At 33.7% G+C, this 13,546-nt stretch overlaps 1 protein-coding gene across 2 annotated transcripts in view; it reads left to right on the top strand.

Annotated features, from left to right (window-relative positions):
- LOC117321757 (homeobox protein Hox-D4a-like) overlaps window positions 1–13,546 on the top strand; it is a 97,803-nt gene that overhangs the window by 15,942 nt on the left and 68,315 nt on the right. For both annotated transcript variants that reach the window (XM_033876274.1, XM_033876275.1), the window contains exons 2-3: window positions 6,775–6,861; window positions 7,432–7,557. The gene's annotated coding sequence lies outside the window, so the exon portion shown is untranslated. The remainder of the gene's footprint in view (window positions 1–6,774; window positions 6,862–7,431; window positions 7,558–13,546) is intronic.

The following is a 13,546-nucleotide window of genomic DNA, read 5'->3' as shown; positions in this document are numbered from 1 at the left end:
CAAAATATGCACATGAATGGAACTGCAGCAAAAAATTCAATATTAACAAAATCCAACAAATTAACAAATTCAAGTCAGTATTCTTTAAAAGGGACAGCATGTTTTTAATACATTACACAAAAAAGGGATATCGCCTTTTTTCCATTGGACACGTGTTTTAAATGTGAATATTGATTTACATATTTTAAAGTCATATCTATCAAAGCATAAATGATTAATGTATTTTTTGTATCGGTCATGCCCTAGCTTCAAACTGATTGTTTTCTCTTTCAAAGATAAAATATAATAAATGGAAAATGTCAACCAATGAAAAATGTATAATAATAGCAAACTATTTGTTAGCGGTACCAGGAACATGGAATGTCGTACAAAAACACTTTCCAGTTTAGCCATAAATGGTTATTTAAAGGATTTACATGCAGTTTGAGAGGCATAAAAATCAAGTAAATTTACAAACCTATTGTAGACAGTCCCCTTCGTTCAAACTCTACAAAGTATTTCATAAATGAGATATGGTTTTATAATGTATTCACATTCAACCCGATACTGGTAATACAGTCTGTCCAATGCAAGCGTAAAGCTTGGAGATCGCCCCGCCTACACGTTCTGTATATGTCAAATTTGTTATGTAAAATGAATACAAATCTGACAGTAATGTATTTATAATCTCCAAACGAGGTTCATTACACTACAGGGCAACACACAAAACATACTATAACTGTCTGGGTAATGTGTTGAAACTCGGATTTGATAACACTACAAAATGATATTAGTTTCGCGTAACTGTTAAAGGGCTATAACCAATATCCTCTAATCTAACACTTCATAATTTCATTATTTACGAGATGAATTGTTTCATCAATGTAACACATAATGTAATAAAATCATATCAATAGCATTTTTGACCTTTTGTAGAATAATATAAAATATTTCAATTTTGATGTATTTATAAAATGTATATTAAATTTTATAAGCTTTTTAAATGTATCAATAGTTCATACACATACCGTTTCTCTATATACACACGGATATCAATTTCAGGTTATGCATAATCCATCTAATCATGATAGTTGAAGTTTCATGAATAACATTTCAACATAGCAAACGGCTTCAATATATTTTAAACAATTATATTGATGTTAATGTAAAATTATTTTTCCACAACACTTCCGAAACACGTTATATCAACTTATGCTAATGACGTTTGTTGACTTTTATGGAAGCACGCGAGGGGTCTTAGTGCGGGGGAAAACCTGAATACGGGAGAAAACTCACATGGTCGAGCAGGAGACCCCTAAACTCTCCCAATCCAAACGGGAAATCGAACCCCGATCGCCAAGGTGAAAGATAGGTGTGCCAACCACCCATCCATTTATATCGATCGCTACAGTATCAGTGCATCCTGATGTCATAGTATACACATTGCGTCTTATTATAATTCCTACTTTTACACTGATATAGCATGCATTGTTTCAGAGTCAGCGTCATCGTTTAAGTTTACCTCAAAGTATGTTTTGAAATGACTTCAGATTACTGGTATCGCAAACACTAATAGTACTCTGTATGTGGTTTATTCAACGTATTAGTTATAGCCACGCGATACATGACAGCATGTCTGCGCTGGTGGATCTTTCGCCAGTAATTTACCGTTACCTGGATTTCCAAACTTCAGGCATGTACCTACAATCACCGATTTCCAGAGGTATTGCAGAACATTTGAAATGAAGCAAAATAGGTAACACGTTTTTATAAAAAGGACCCTTTCAACACGGATGAATCATGATGGATTCATAATCAAAATGTTGTGAGAGTGCGTTTTGTTTTGGTATAATGAAATATATTGCCCTTGGTGAAAGGGGAACATGGATATGTGTTTACCTCGACATGTCAAGCTCCCCGTGAGGAAAACACGAGGGAAAATGACACGCCAAAGATAAACAAATAGCCATGTCTATCCAAAGCAAGTGCAATAGATGCATCCTAATATCTCCCATTTTGATTTGATATATATTGATTTCGCACCATAATTTGATCAAAAAATGTCAGTTGCCGATTGAACATCAACATGAAGTAAAAGTCAAGCTATGCAAAATTAAAACCACTTGCGTCAGTTCTATGCTCACAGTCACTACAACACTGATACATAGTTCTCGTCCGATATTCATTTTGGCATGTCCAATGTCTGTTTATAGCCCTGTGATTTCGTTGTTACCTCACAGGCACCGATTTGAAGAACGTAACATTACCTCACCAAGATTGACCTGATGAGTGTCGCTGAAGTAAAAATACGCTTGAACTGCTGGGATACATGGTCTCATACCCTTTCAGCAATCTAGATGCCACTGCAATTTCCTAGAAGTGAGATTACGGATTTGGTTTCACTTTGAAGTGTTTTAGCAGCCTGAACACGATGTCATTACCATTGGAATTACATTGTTATGATATATTTAGATACCATTCCCTCCATTATGAAACAATTAACTGCACAAATGTATATTTTGTATGTGTACATTTGATATATATGATCATTTATGCTACATTCACCCGCTATTTGGTATGTTGATAAGATGTTAAGCATGTTTTAATGAATAATTTTAACATATTTGCATATTCATATAAAATTTTAAAAACACCACAATGCATACAACGTAATTTAATAAAAACTTGCAAGATTAAGTCAGTACATTTCTTTGAATATACGCTTATACGTGTATGAATGTTTCCATGATTGGCAAATGATAATACATAGATACCTATCCGAAAAACAAAATGTATTAAAGACTATCAGATAAAATGAAATCATTACAAACTGTCTGATTTATATCGAAAAGTAAACCGACTTACGTCTCCACATCAACCACTATAGCTCTACATGACGCAATACCACCACAACTGATCAAGTTGTTAAAAGGATTTAAAAAATCTTATTCCATTGAAGAAAATTATAATATATTTGTCTTATCGTACATTCTCTGGTGAGCCACCGTTACATGATTTATTTGATACTTGTGTTGCTCGACTGTATCTAGATTAGTTTTCAGTCAGTCTTTTAGACAAAGATGAATCTGTACGTATGCAATCAGATAACGCTGGGTTTGTTTCGCAACCTCTTCAGAAACTTAATGGATTCTGGATTGGAAAAGGCCCACTGAAGATTATAGACAATAACGGAATTATTGTAAAGCTGTCATGATTAACCAGGGGTATGAGTGGAGGATTTTAGTTCTGTCTATTAGTGTTGCCGTTTGTAGCGACAACTGATACCTCTAACGCCACTGTTACACTTTTAGAAGCAGCACTTGTATTATTTCAAAATATCTTTGTGCAATTGAACACAAAGGGCTATTGTGACATGCAAGATAGAGATCTCCAATCGCTTTAAATGCATGTGCGTACATGTAATTTGTGATATATCTTGCTAACCGTGAATTGTACCACTGCAACATTTGAAATCGTGAAAACGTGTTCTACTTTTTTAGATTTTCGTTTAATGTAACATATAAAGCAATGGTTATACTAAGCTTCGAGTTCGTTGTTTGTCAAGGGGATCTTCGCTCATTAATTTGTACGATTTGAAATGAATCAACCATTCAAGTAGCGATTTTGATTTGTTATTTCTTGAATACTAAAAATATTCGCTAAATATTACGTGATATGTATGTATCAACTGGTTAATTGTCGCCATTCTTGATCTCGTTTTGATAATGTGATAAAACCGTGTGTCGTCGATAAACAGAAGACGGTTAACCTTCCGGAGTATCTCGTTTTATTCCTATTATTTCCTTTTATTATATGTTATGGATACCAAGGCAATTATTTAGCTTTGTTCATATTTTGCCCTCGTTTCATATTTTTTTTTAAATTTGGAATTATGGTTTAAAATCGGTATTCTCTGTTCTTTTCAGACTGAGGTCTTTTCCTCGTAATAGTGCGACCAGTAATATATTTCACTTCTTAGTACACTTGGGTTTTAGCCACTGATAAAAGTACAGAAAATACATAAATTTACTGAGATAACAATCTAGTATAAAATCGATAAATAGATATATCATAAAGTCTGCACACAATAGCTAATTATTGATTGGATGTTGGCACGAAAGAACAACAACAATAATCTAGGCGACAGCAGTGGGAAATGAAAGACGTAGCAAATTGCCACAATGATAGGACGAATAGATAAGTTTTTAATTCACTGAACTGTGTCCTATTTATCTTTTCGATATCACTTTGTCTGTCATGATCTTCTGAACCGGGAAGTGAGTGAACAGGCATGAGACAACTTTCCATCTGTTTCTTACTCGTTTAAACAAACGTATCCTTTCTGCAGCAACATATATTAACATTTATTTTGACACTCTAAACATATTTGAACTGACAGTACATCGTTTGATAAAAAAAACTGTGAATTACATGAGACCTTCATTCTTGTGCGCCGAGTTAATACTGTAAAGCTTGTTTATGTGGAAGGTGTAAAAATTTCAGAAAGTTGGACTTTTATGACATCACAGGCAAATAAGCCAAATGCTCACGTCATTGTTAGGGTGATTTGATTGGTCTACATTTTATCTTCATTTTTGTTTTCAAAAACGAGATAAGATAAAATAAAAGTCATATTTTTAAAGGGGACAATAGTAATACTTTGTTTAAGGTTAAACTCCCTATATTCTACAATGCAAATAACGGAGTACCCGGAGAAAAACCACCGGCCTATGGTCAGTACCTGGCAACTGCCCCACGTAGGTTTCGAACTCGCAACCCAGTGGTGGAGGGCTAGTGATAAAGTGCCGGGACACCTTAACCACTCGGCCACCGCGGCCCCATAAAAAAAGCAAATAAACTTTAGAATAGGCAGAAGTAATTTTATGAGGACTTTTTGACAAAGTTCAATTCGTAGAGAAACAAGCAGTTATTACCATATCATTTCTAATATATAATCATATACGTGCATTTGAATGATGTAACTGTTTTATAAGAAGGGTCATGCAGACTGACTTAGATAATCGCTGGTATTTAGATATAATTAAAATAATACCAATTCTGTTGTTTCCTAAACAGAGACAGTGATATCTTGGTTCTAGCCCAAAATTCACTGTCCTGTAGTTCTCTGATAGGTGTCTCGAATTCTCATTTAGGAAACGTACGGAATTAGAAAGATTAATCGATGGCATTACGTGTATAATTGGTTCTTGTTTACATTTAGATGGTCTATGTTGGTATATTCCCTGACCAGAGACTTATCTTAAACTGCCGCTCACAACAAATTGTAAAATGTATTAGAGTAAATAATTGGAGTTAATCCCTTCCTTGAATTGGTCTAGACAATTGGTCCTTCAGGTGGAATGAGATATGAAATACCCAACGAATTTTATTTGGAACTTGGGACACCAAACCTACAGTTGCAAGCTAGATCATCTGGAAATATCTTAAACAGTGATTAAAATAAAACTAGAAGCTATATAATATAAGTAAATCATTTTGCTGAACAGTTTGTTGTGCGATATTTTGTTAAAATACTTGTCTAAAAATGAGTCTGCATCTCATACGGATGGCGTACTTTTTTCTGTCATTGAGATGCAGCAAATATGTATAACTCTCCAGTATGATATTCATTTTTAAAGCAGCCTGTGCCGCAGAATATGCGGAAGGTTGTAAAAACAATGAAACAAATATACCGTAACGTCAATAGCTGTTACAAGGTCCAAAGTTGCGAAATTAGGAAACCAATGAGTTTCAAAGAAAAACGCCTTACAGGACAAATGTCAACTCCCAGGATTGTTTAAGGAGCAATACACGAATTTCAAGGAAGGCGTTGATTATAGCAGTTACTGAAATGACATTGATGGTCTGCAGCGTATTTTTGAATTGCTGCTATGTTATCACGGGTTGTGCCAAAGACAAGTAGGCGCACTCACCTGGAATATGAAAATCACATTATATATTGCGATGGTTATACATTTAAATTTAACATCGTAAACTTGGGAAGCTTATTTTATCCATTAAAACCTTCACAAGTTTCATTGCAATTGACGATAAAAATATGTATTGCTTAAAAATGCTTTATTGATGGATGGATGGATGGATGGATGGATGGATGGATACATCCTGTTATCTCAGTGTCTTTGGATCGAAGATAGTGATATTCAGTTTCACATCCACGCAACTTGTATTCTACCAATATTTATTACATTCCAGTGTCGAACGCGATCAAATATTTTTACCACTATAATATTATGGAAGTCAAAATTTTGACAGGAGAAATCACGTCCGTTGCCACGTGTAATAAGGAAACGCCTTTCTGTCTGAACCACGCTGTTGTCTCATTTTTGTTTAGATGAAATACACGTTATGCCGTCATTTCTACCCTTGTCCAGGTTCTTTCGTATCATACATTGCTTGATGTTATGTGACACTAGGTGTTTTTCAAACTTCCTTAGATCTGTATTTAAATGATTATTGAAATGCAATTATTTTTCATTTATGCAATTGTTAAGACATATAAATATTTAAAAACAAATACAAGTCATGCGTAACTTGGGACATCAAAATAATATAAAACGGCACAGTTGTCGGATGAAAATGTCAAAAGGATGACACATTCAATGAAACGCCATACAGATGGCTTAGGATGAGAAAGAACAAATTGATCCATTTCATTTTTCCCACTTTTATTGAATAGGACCTATTTTATTGCCGTTTTACTACAGTCATAAAACCCATATGTTCAAACACAGCTTTCAAACACAATATAATTTATTTATTGTTTAATAACTTTAGGTTGCATGAGGCAAAATATTAATCAATTAATGGACCTGACGACTACCTCTGCGTTAGTGGGTACCGACAACTCAAGATAGAACACAGGTGAGGTGATTTCATCCTTCGTCTACAACATCACTTCCTAAATGTATTGTTAGATATATTTTGTCAATTAAGATATAATATTATAAGTAGATAATGCAAGAAACTGATTTCCATCGCCATGGATTTATAGCATCTTTATTATTTTATGGCTAATCATATTTGCTAGTTTGAACAATATGGTTTACATACACTGGTTGATTACATCATAGACAATGTATATCTTTTAATGTTCATATCATAATATAGTGGTCTCGATCAACAATGAATCGACTTGTATGGCTTGTTGTATTTTCTTATTCACCTTTTACTACAGGAAAAGCAGTTCCCTTGATTTTATCAATCTTAGGTATAACCTACTAAGTATAAGGAAGCTGTGCATGACCTCAGTTAAAGGCAAACGACGTCAAGATTCATTTAATTTTGTAATATTGTAGTTGTAATTTACAATTCAGCGATTGTGTATGATCTACGGTGGTTTTATGTTCAATTGTCGGTATTTTTGTAATCAAAATTATTATAATGTTCTTTAACAGACATGAACTATACATTATACTGTTTTTTTCATTGCAGGATTAAACGTTTCCAATCATACTATCCAAATCGAAAAAAGATCGTTTCTAAACATTACACCCTGGTGATAGTGATGTCACAGTCCAACGACGTCCGAGTACGGGATAGAGGTTCATCACCATCAAAGTAAGTACGAAAGCTGGTGCTATTATAATAGTGATTAATGTAAATCGTCAGTAAAAGGCCTAGCGTACAACTAGCCACTGTCTGCGGAAACCATACCATTCATGAGGTTTAGAAAAAAACCTGCATATCAAATTTAAACGCATTTTTCACACTTTCCTTCTACGTGTTCACTCATGCATATCGATAACAAAGATGGTGGAAACGTGAACAAAGATAAAATCTGCGGTTATGCAGGTGTCGAAAATGTTTCGTTGTCACGCCTGGTTGACCAAAAGGCTTGTGTCTATGCTAGATTTCACTGGTCCGTGAAAACGGTGAAATAAAAAACACAGTGCAGATATATCGTTACAAGACATAAAAATATGATTTATATGCCCGGTTTTGACGGGTTTACCTGTGGATATGTGATCCGTTTTGAATACTTTTTTCTGTTGAATCCCTTTACTGTAGTGAACATCTACAAGGTGACTAACCAGTATGTTATCGCCTAAACTTTGGCCTTAATATAAAATAAATAAAGTAAAACTAATGTCATATGAAATTGAAGATGGATTGTTAGACCAAAGCTTCAGATCAGATAGTCAAGATTGAATTTTTATCACTCCACGTTTAATCAAGAGATAGACCTTATTAGGGCCTGATTTATTCCCTTCCGGAATCTGGATACTACGGGCACGTTCTACACAACGTTTAGATGATGTTAAAATTCTCATTTATTTTCCTATACAACATGACGGTAAACTAACACGGAGACATCCAGACCCTTGTTCTATAAGGCAGATCAAGCTCTGTAGTTCAGAGAGATCAAACTTTAGAGAGAAATAAATAATATATGACTTATTAATAGATACACGGGGAAAACGGGTAAAGCACAGCTCCAGTGTGTATTCCAGCAAAGTCCTCTAATTCCCGAAAAATTCAAATTGAGGTAACTCCGGTGAACTTTCGTTCAATAACTCGGAACAAAGATAAGAGCAGGGAACATTTATCAACGGCTGTGAAGGAATTCTGGACTCTATGGATATCCTTTCTGAATCCCTTAATTACAAAATATCATTTGCCAAAGTAAGTGATAGAATCACGATAAAAAGTGGCATGAGCTTGGAACGTTAAAAATGTATAGTCTAGCTTCCTCGAACACCACTCTTAGATTATCTGTACAGAATCTCTCGAGTATACGTATAGTGAATCGGCCTTGATTGAATTCAATAACGGACTGGCCTGACGATGTTGTTGATAGTTATGATTTTGATAAAATATCACCTCTCAGAAACTGTCATGTATCAACAGAAATCCAACTATAGTCATTAACGCTGCTTTTTTATCGGTTATAATTATTGATGATCGAAGAATCATCTAATCAATACTACATATATGGAAAGACGCGTCGTTAACTAGCAGACATTCATGTTCTATTGTTTCGAAGTATCTCGATGATACAGCCGAGTTATGTTATTCCTTCGGTTTGTACTTTCTATATTTTAAATCAATGACAGGGATGAATAAACAATAAAATAGTGTAGGGAAAAATATTGGTTAATATACTATTTTAAAATATGCATATAAATAAATAAAAATCATGATGCAAATGATACCTTTATCTGAAGTTTAAAATGATATCATATTTGTATAAGATAAACTTGTCCATTTGGTTTGCAATTATTTTTTTCTATAGCTTAGTCCAGTCTATGGTAAGTATTTTTTAATCGAATAATTCATTTTCTCATTACAATGATATATAGATATTCAGACTGCTCATTTCTCTTCACACTTTTAAAGAAAGATATCTGTAGCGTTTGATAATTTAGATTGCAAAAGTGTAGTTCAGTATAGTAAATATTCAATTCTAAAACTAAACTAGAATTATTGAAGAGTTCAAAATGCATAAAATATAGCGGTTGAACTCAATAAATATAAATTATACATATAGTAATTTTCAATTGAAAACACCGAGATTGAATATCTCCTTAAATATTTTCTATATGTTAAGAAGCGCATCCATAATCGAATTAATACGTATTTTCACCTTAGGAAAATGCAACAAACATATCACGTGCATGGTATCATATATTGCATTTACAGTGTAATGAACTACATTAAAATATTAAATGACATACTTACTTTTAAGTAATCAACTCACAAGTAAAATCAGAATTTAAAAGTAATGAGAATATGAAACAAATACTGAGACACTTGAACAGGATGCAATTCTTGAGCTTATTGTACGGAAAATATTGATATGATTGTATATCTGTTTTGAGTATAATATATATATACATGTATATATATCAAATTAAAAATAAAGCACATGCACATAAACAATTATGTATACGTTTATATTTTATTGTATGTACGTCAATTATATTTGTTGATGTTTTTTTCTATTCATTTCAATAGTATTTTTATAAAATGAAAAGCATCCAATCTCCAACTTGTTTGAGTTGTTTAGTGTGAGATGCTAAAACGATATTATAAAACTTTTACATCACTCATCATATCATAATTCAGAAAAAAGTTAAGTCAACATTATAATTTAAAATTTACTTGAAAAAATAATTTTCTTTGCGAAAGCAACCATACAAAATTAGTTAAACGATATCTATATTATTTTTCCATGAATCAAATTATTCATAAAATTGTGTAAAATAAAAAAAAATATTACAAAATAAGAAAAATGAAACAAATATCATTTCTTGAATTAAGTTAGATGTAGTTCATGAATATTTCTCCTGAAGACCAATTTAAATATTTCATTGGGTAGATAAAAACTAGTGGTTCACAAAGGGATTTCACAACCAATGATCATTGCTGGTCCTAATAAAACTCCATTAAGATTGTCAGACCCTAAGATAAATATGTTTTACATGAAATTTAAAAAACATTTCTACTGGCGAACATGGTTTCGTTTTGAAATATAAATTAAGGCAAGGCTTTCATTGGATATAAGTAAGTCATAAGATTTACCTTAACCCAATAAGAACGCTTAGAATGACAAGTAGAATATGATATGGTAGATCCTAGGGTGATATTGCGCACAAGTGGGCGAAACGGGGTTAAGTGTTTTGTTTTCATAGAGGTCAAATTTGCCATATGGTTACATCGTATTTGCAAATTCAGCTTTATTTTTGGAGGACTATATATATATATATATATTAGATAGTGATGATGGATGTTAAACCGCACTTATTAGCATTGCACATGGCCTTTGATCTTTCAAATTTTAATTTGATAGGGTATCGAAATCAATCATTTTTTAATATATAAATACCAATTAATGAAATTTACATTAATACATCAGGTAACCGGTATGCCGATAGGCACGTCCTTCATATATATGGTAGAACAGGCACTTATGTATATTACTTTATTATCATATATGAATATGCAAATTTCCTGGGAAATCCACTCAGAACACAGCAGGACATTCGGTTGATGATTTCTATCTGATATTTTGTGCTGGTATAATATTTCTTAAATCCCATCTGGGAGTATTTGATATATGTTAATGTTAATCTTATCAGGATCAAGTCAGTACTTGAGAGTAGATAAAACTTGTCCTATCTCTCATCACTATACGTGAAGGAGTAAAACATATTTTTATGAAACACATATATACATACATACACACAAATATATTTCAAACTAAGACAGTTGTTGGGTTATCTTGAGTTTTATCGAGTGTACTACATGAAATTCCTGACGATTTTGTATACAAAGCGCCGCTAGGAGAGCAGCGTTACAACTCCCTGCCGTGCACTAGCGGGCCGTCTCATAGGTACCTGCTGGGCAGTACTATACTGTATTATGACAAATGGGGTTTTAGCAGTGTAGCAACTGTACTATACAGTTATATATTCATATCTATAGACATGTGACCCGGGGTCACCCCGTTCTATGTATGTATTTTTAAGTGATCCCTGGAGTCCATTTCCTCTAGTCAAGCCCACAGGAATATTCAAGGACAGGTGCATGTGAGACAAATTCTAATATATGACACATCCCTCTTACTTTCTGTTCTTGATTACAAGAACTTGTTCTCACTTCAAATTTGCCTTTCTCTAAAACAGAAAAGTAACTATAAAAGTGTATTTTAATTTAGACTATTTTGGTTTGTTGTTATAGGATTTAAAGTATGACAATGTTTTAACTAATTAGCAGGGTATTAAAGGTACAAGCATTATGGTAGAATTAGTATGAAGATGATAAGAAAATATGATAGATTCTGAATATTATAGGAATTACAAACTCACACTAAAACAAGGAAATCAATAATAATTGCTTATTCCAATGAAACTGTTATGTGAACAGGTTACTTCATATTGGTTAGAACATCAAAGTAGAATGAAATCTCGTTATACTGTCACCAACACTAATGTGACGTTGTAATGAATATCACAATATAATTAATACAACATCTGGAGTATTGGTAACACACTGGTGATAAAAGAATGACGTAACATCAATGGACTGTCTTTTTTGTGATCATAACACAACCTAACCGTTGTATTCAAAACCGCCCGTACGAAACAATTACAGTAATTCAGGAGATGCATACAAAACAACAAGCATCACAGACTTCCATATGAACACATGATGAGGACATAGCGTTGTCGGGGTAAAGTGTAAATGTTCCCCGGCAATTCTAGTGACATCCTTGGAACGCAATGAATCAGTAACTTGTGTGTATACTGTATATTTGGTAATATTTGCGGGGGGTTTGGTTTCGCTACATTCGCGGTCATACAAGAGAGCGCAAAATAAATACACAGCGAATATTAACCACAAATGTATAGACGTGTTCGCTTGATTCATGCAATGCTGTTACGCGAAATAGATAGCCGTTAACGAGTTTCGACTTAGCACCGCGTAAGTAACTAATACATTATCAAATACCGATATCTTTAGACTTGGGTGCAGCAACGGTTACCTCCGTTTTCTATCCTATAACGATGTCCTGTTATTGCCTATCCTCACCAGTAGCATAACCGGTCTTTCAGTCGATCGTTTCTAATGCGATTTTGACTCCCTAAAATGAGAGCTTTTCAAGTCGGTGGGACATTTGACAAGTTTGTTGGGTAAGGATGGTTTAATTTTCTTTAAAACAACAAAGAATGTCGACATAATAACAAGACCATAATTCCAACTCGAAATCGATAAACCGAGATTGTCATATAAACAAAAATATAGATTTACATGGAGATCGTTGAAAACGTTTAGATATAATAAGACCAGGTATTCCGAAAGAGTAGCGTCTTCTGCTGCAATCGTATTTAAATCCGGGTTAAGAACTTAGTGGAATTTCAACAAACATCGAAGAGATCTAAATTGATATCATTAAATAGAATATTTCTTAATGAGATCAGGATGTCGATCTTTTACCTTTTCCCTGGACGTCATCAACCTTCATCTCTCGAAACCTTGTTGTGTTGATTTCTAAATCAGTTGTCGGCATCTGCTATGGAAATCGGATGATGGGATCAAACCATTGGATATCGGTAAGGGAAGCAGGGATGTTACTATCTAGGAATGGAAAATTTCAAATGCTCAGCAATTAATTAACCAAGGCTTTCAGTAGATCTTCAGGAGATCGTTTCTTATGCGATTCTGACTTCTTAAAATGATAGCTTTCTTTGGTTGAAAGGGGTATTTGGCATGTATGTTGGGTAAAAGTGATGTGATTTTTGAAATTATGACATGTTAGAGGTTACACGAAAGCCATGATAATGTATCCTATTTCCTAGTGCATCTTGCATGGATGTATTTGGATTGTATACATCAATTTCAAAATATAAGCACCTTTCTATGCCAATTAAGATTTGGTACAGTATGTCCAAAAATGAATTAAATTTCATACAGCTCATCCGTCTTTTATGACTCGTCAGCGATGCAAATGGCTCAGGTGCATACACCGAGTTCCATCATTGTATCTCTGAACATGCTCAATTAATATCTGACGTAGAAACTAACATGGCCTAAGTTATAAGACTCC

The sequence above is a fragment of the Pecten maximus genome, chromosome 2 (genome assembly GCF_902652985.1).
Source record: "Pecten maximus chromosome 2, xPecMax1.1, whole genome shotgun sequence".
Classification (NCBI taxonomy): Eukaryota; Metazoa; Mollusca; class Bivalvia; order Pectinida; family Pectinidae; genus Pecten; species Pecten maximus.
Note: the sequence above shows the minus strand (reverse complement) of the source record. Positions and strands in the feature narration are given on the sequence as shown.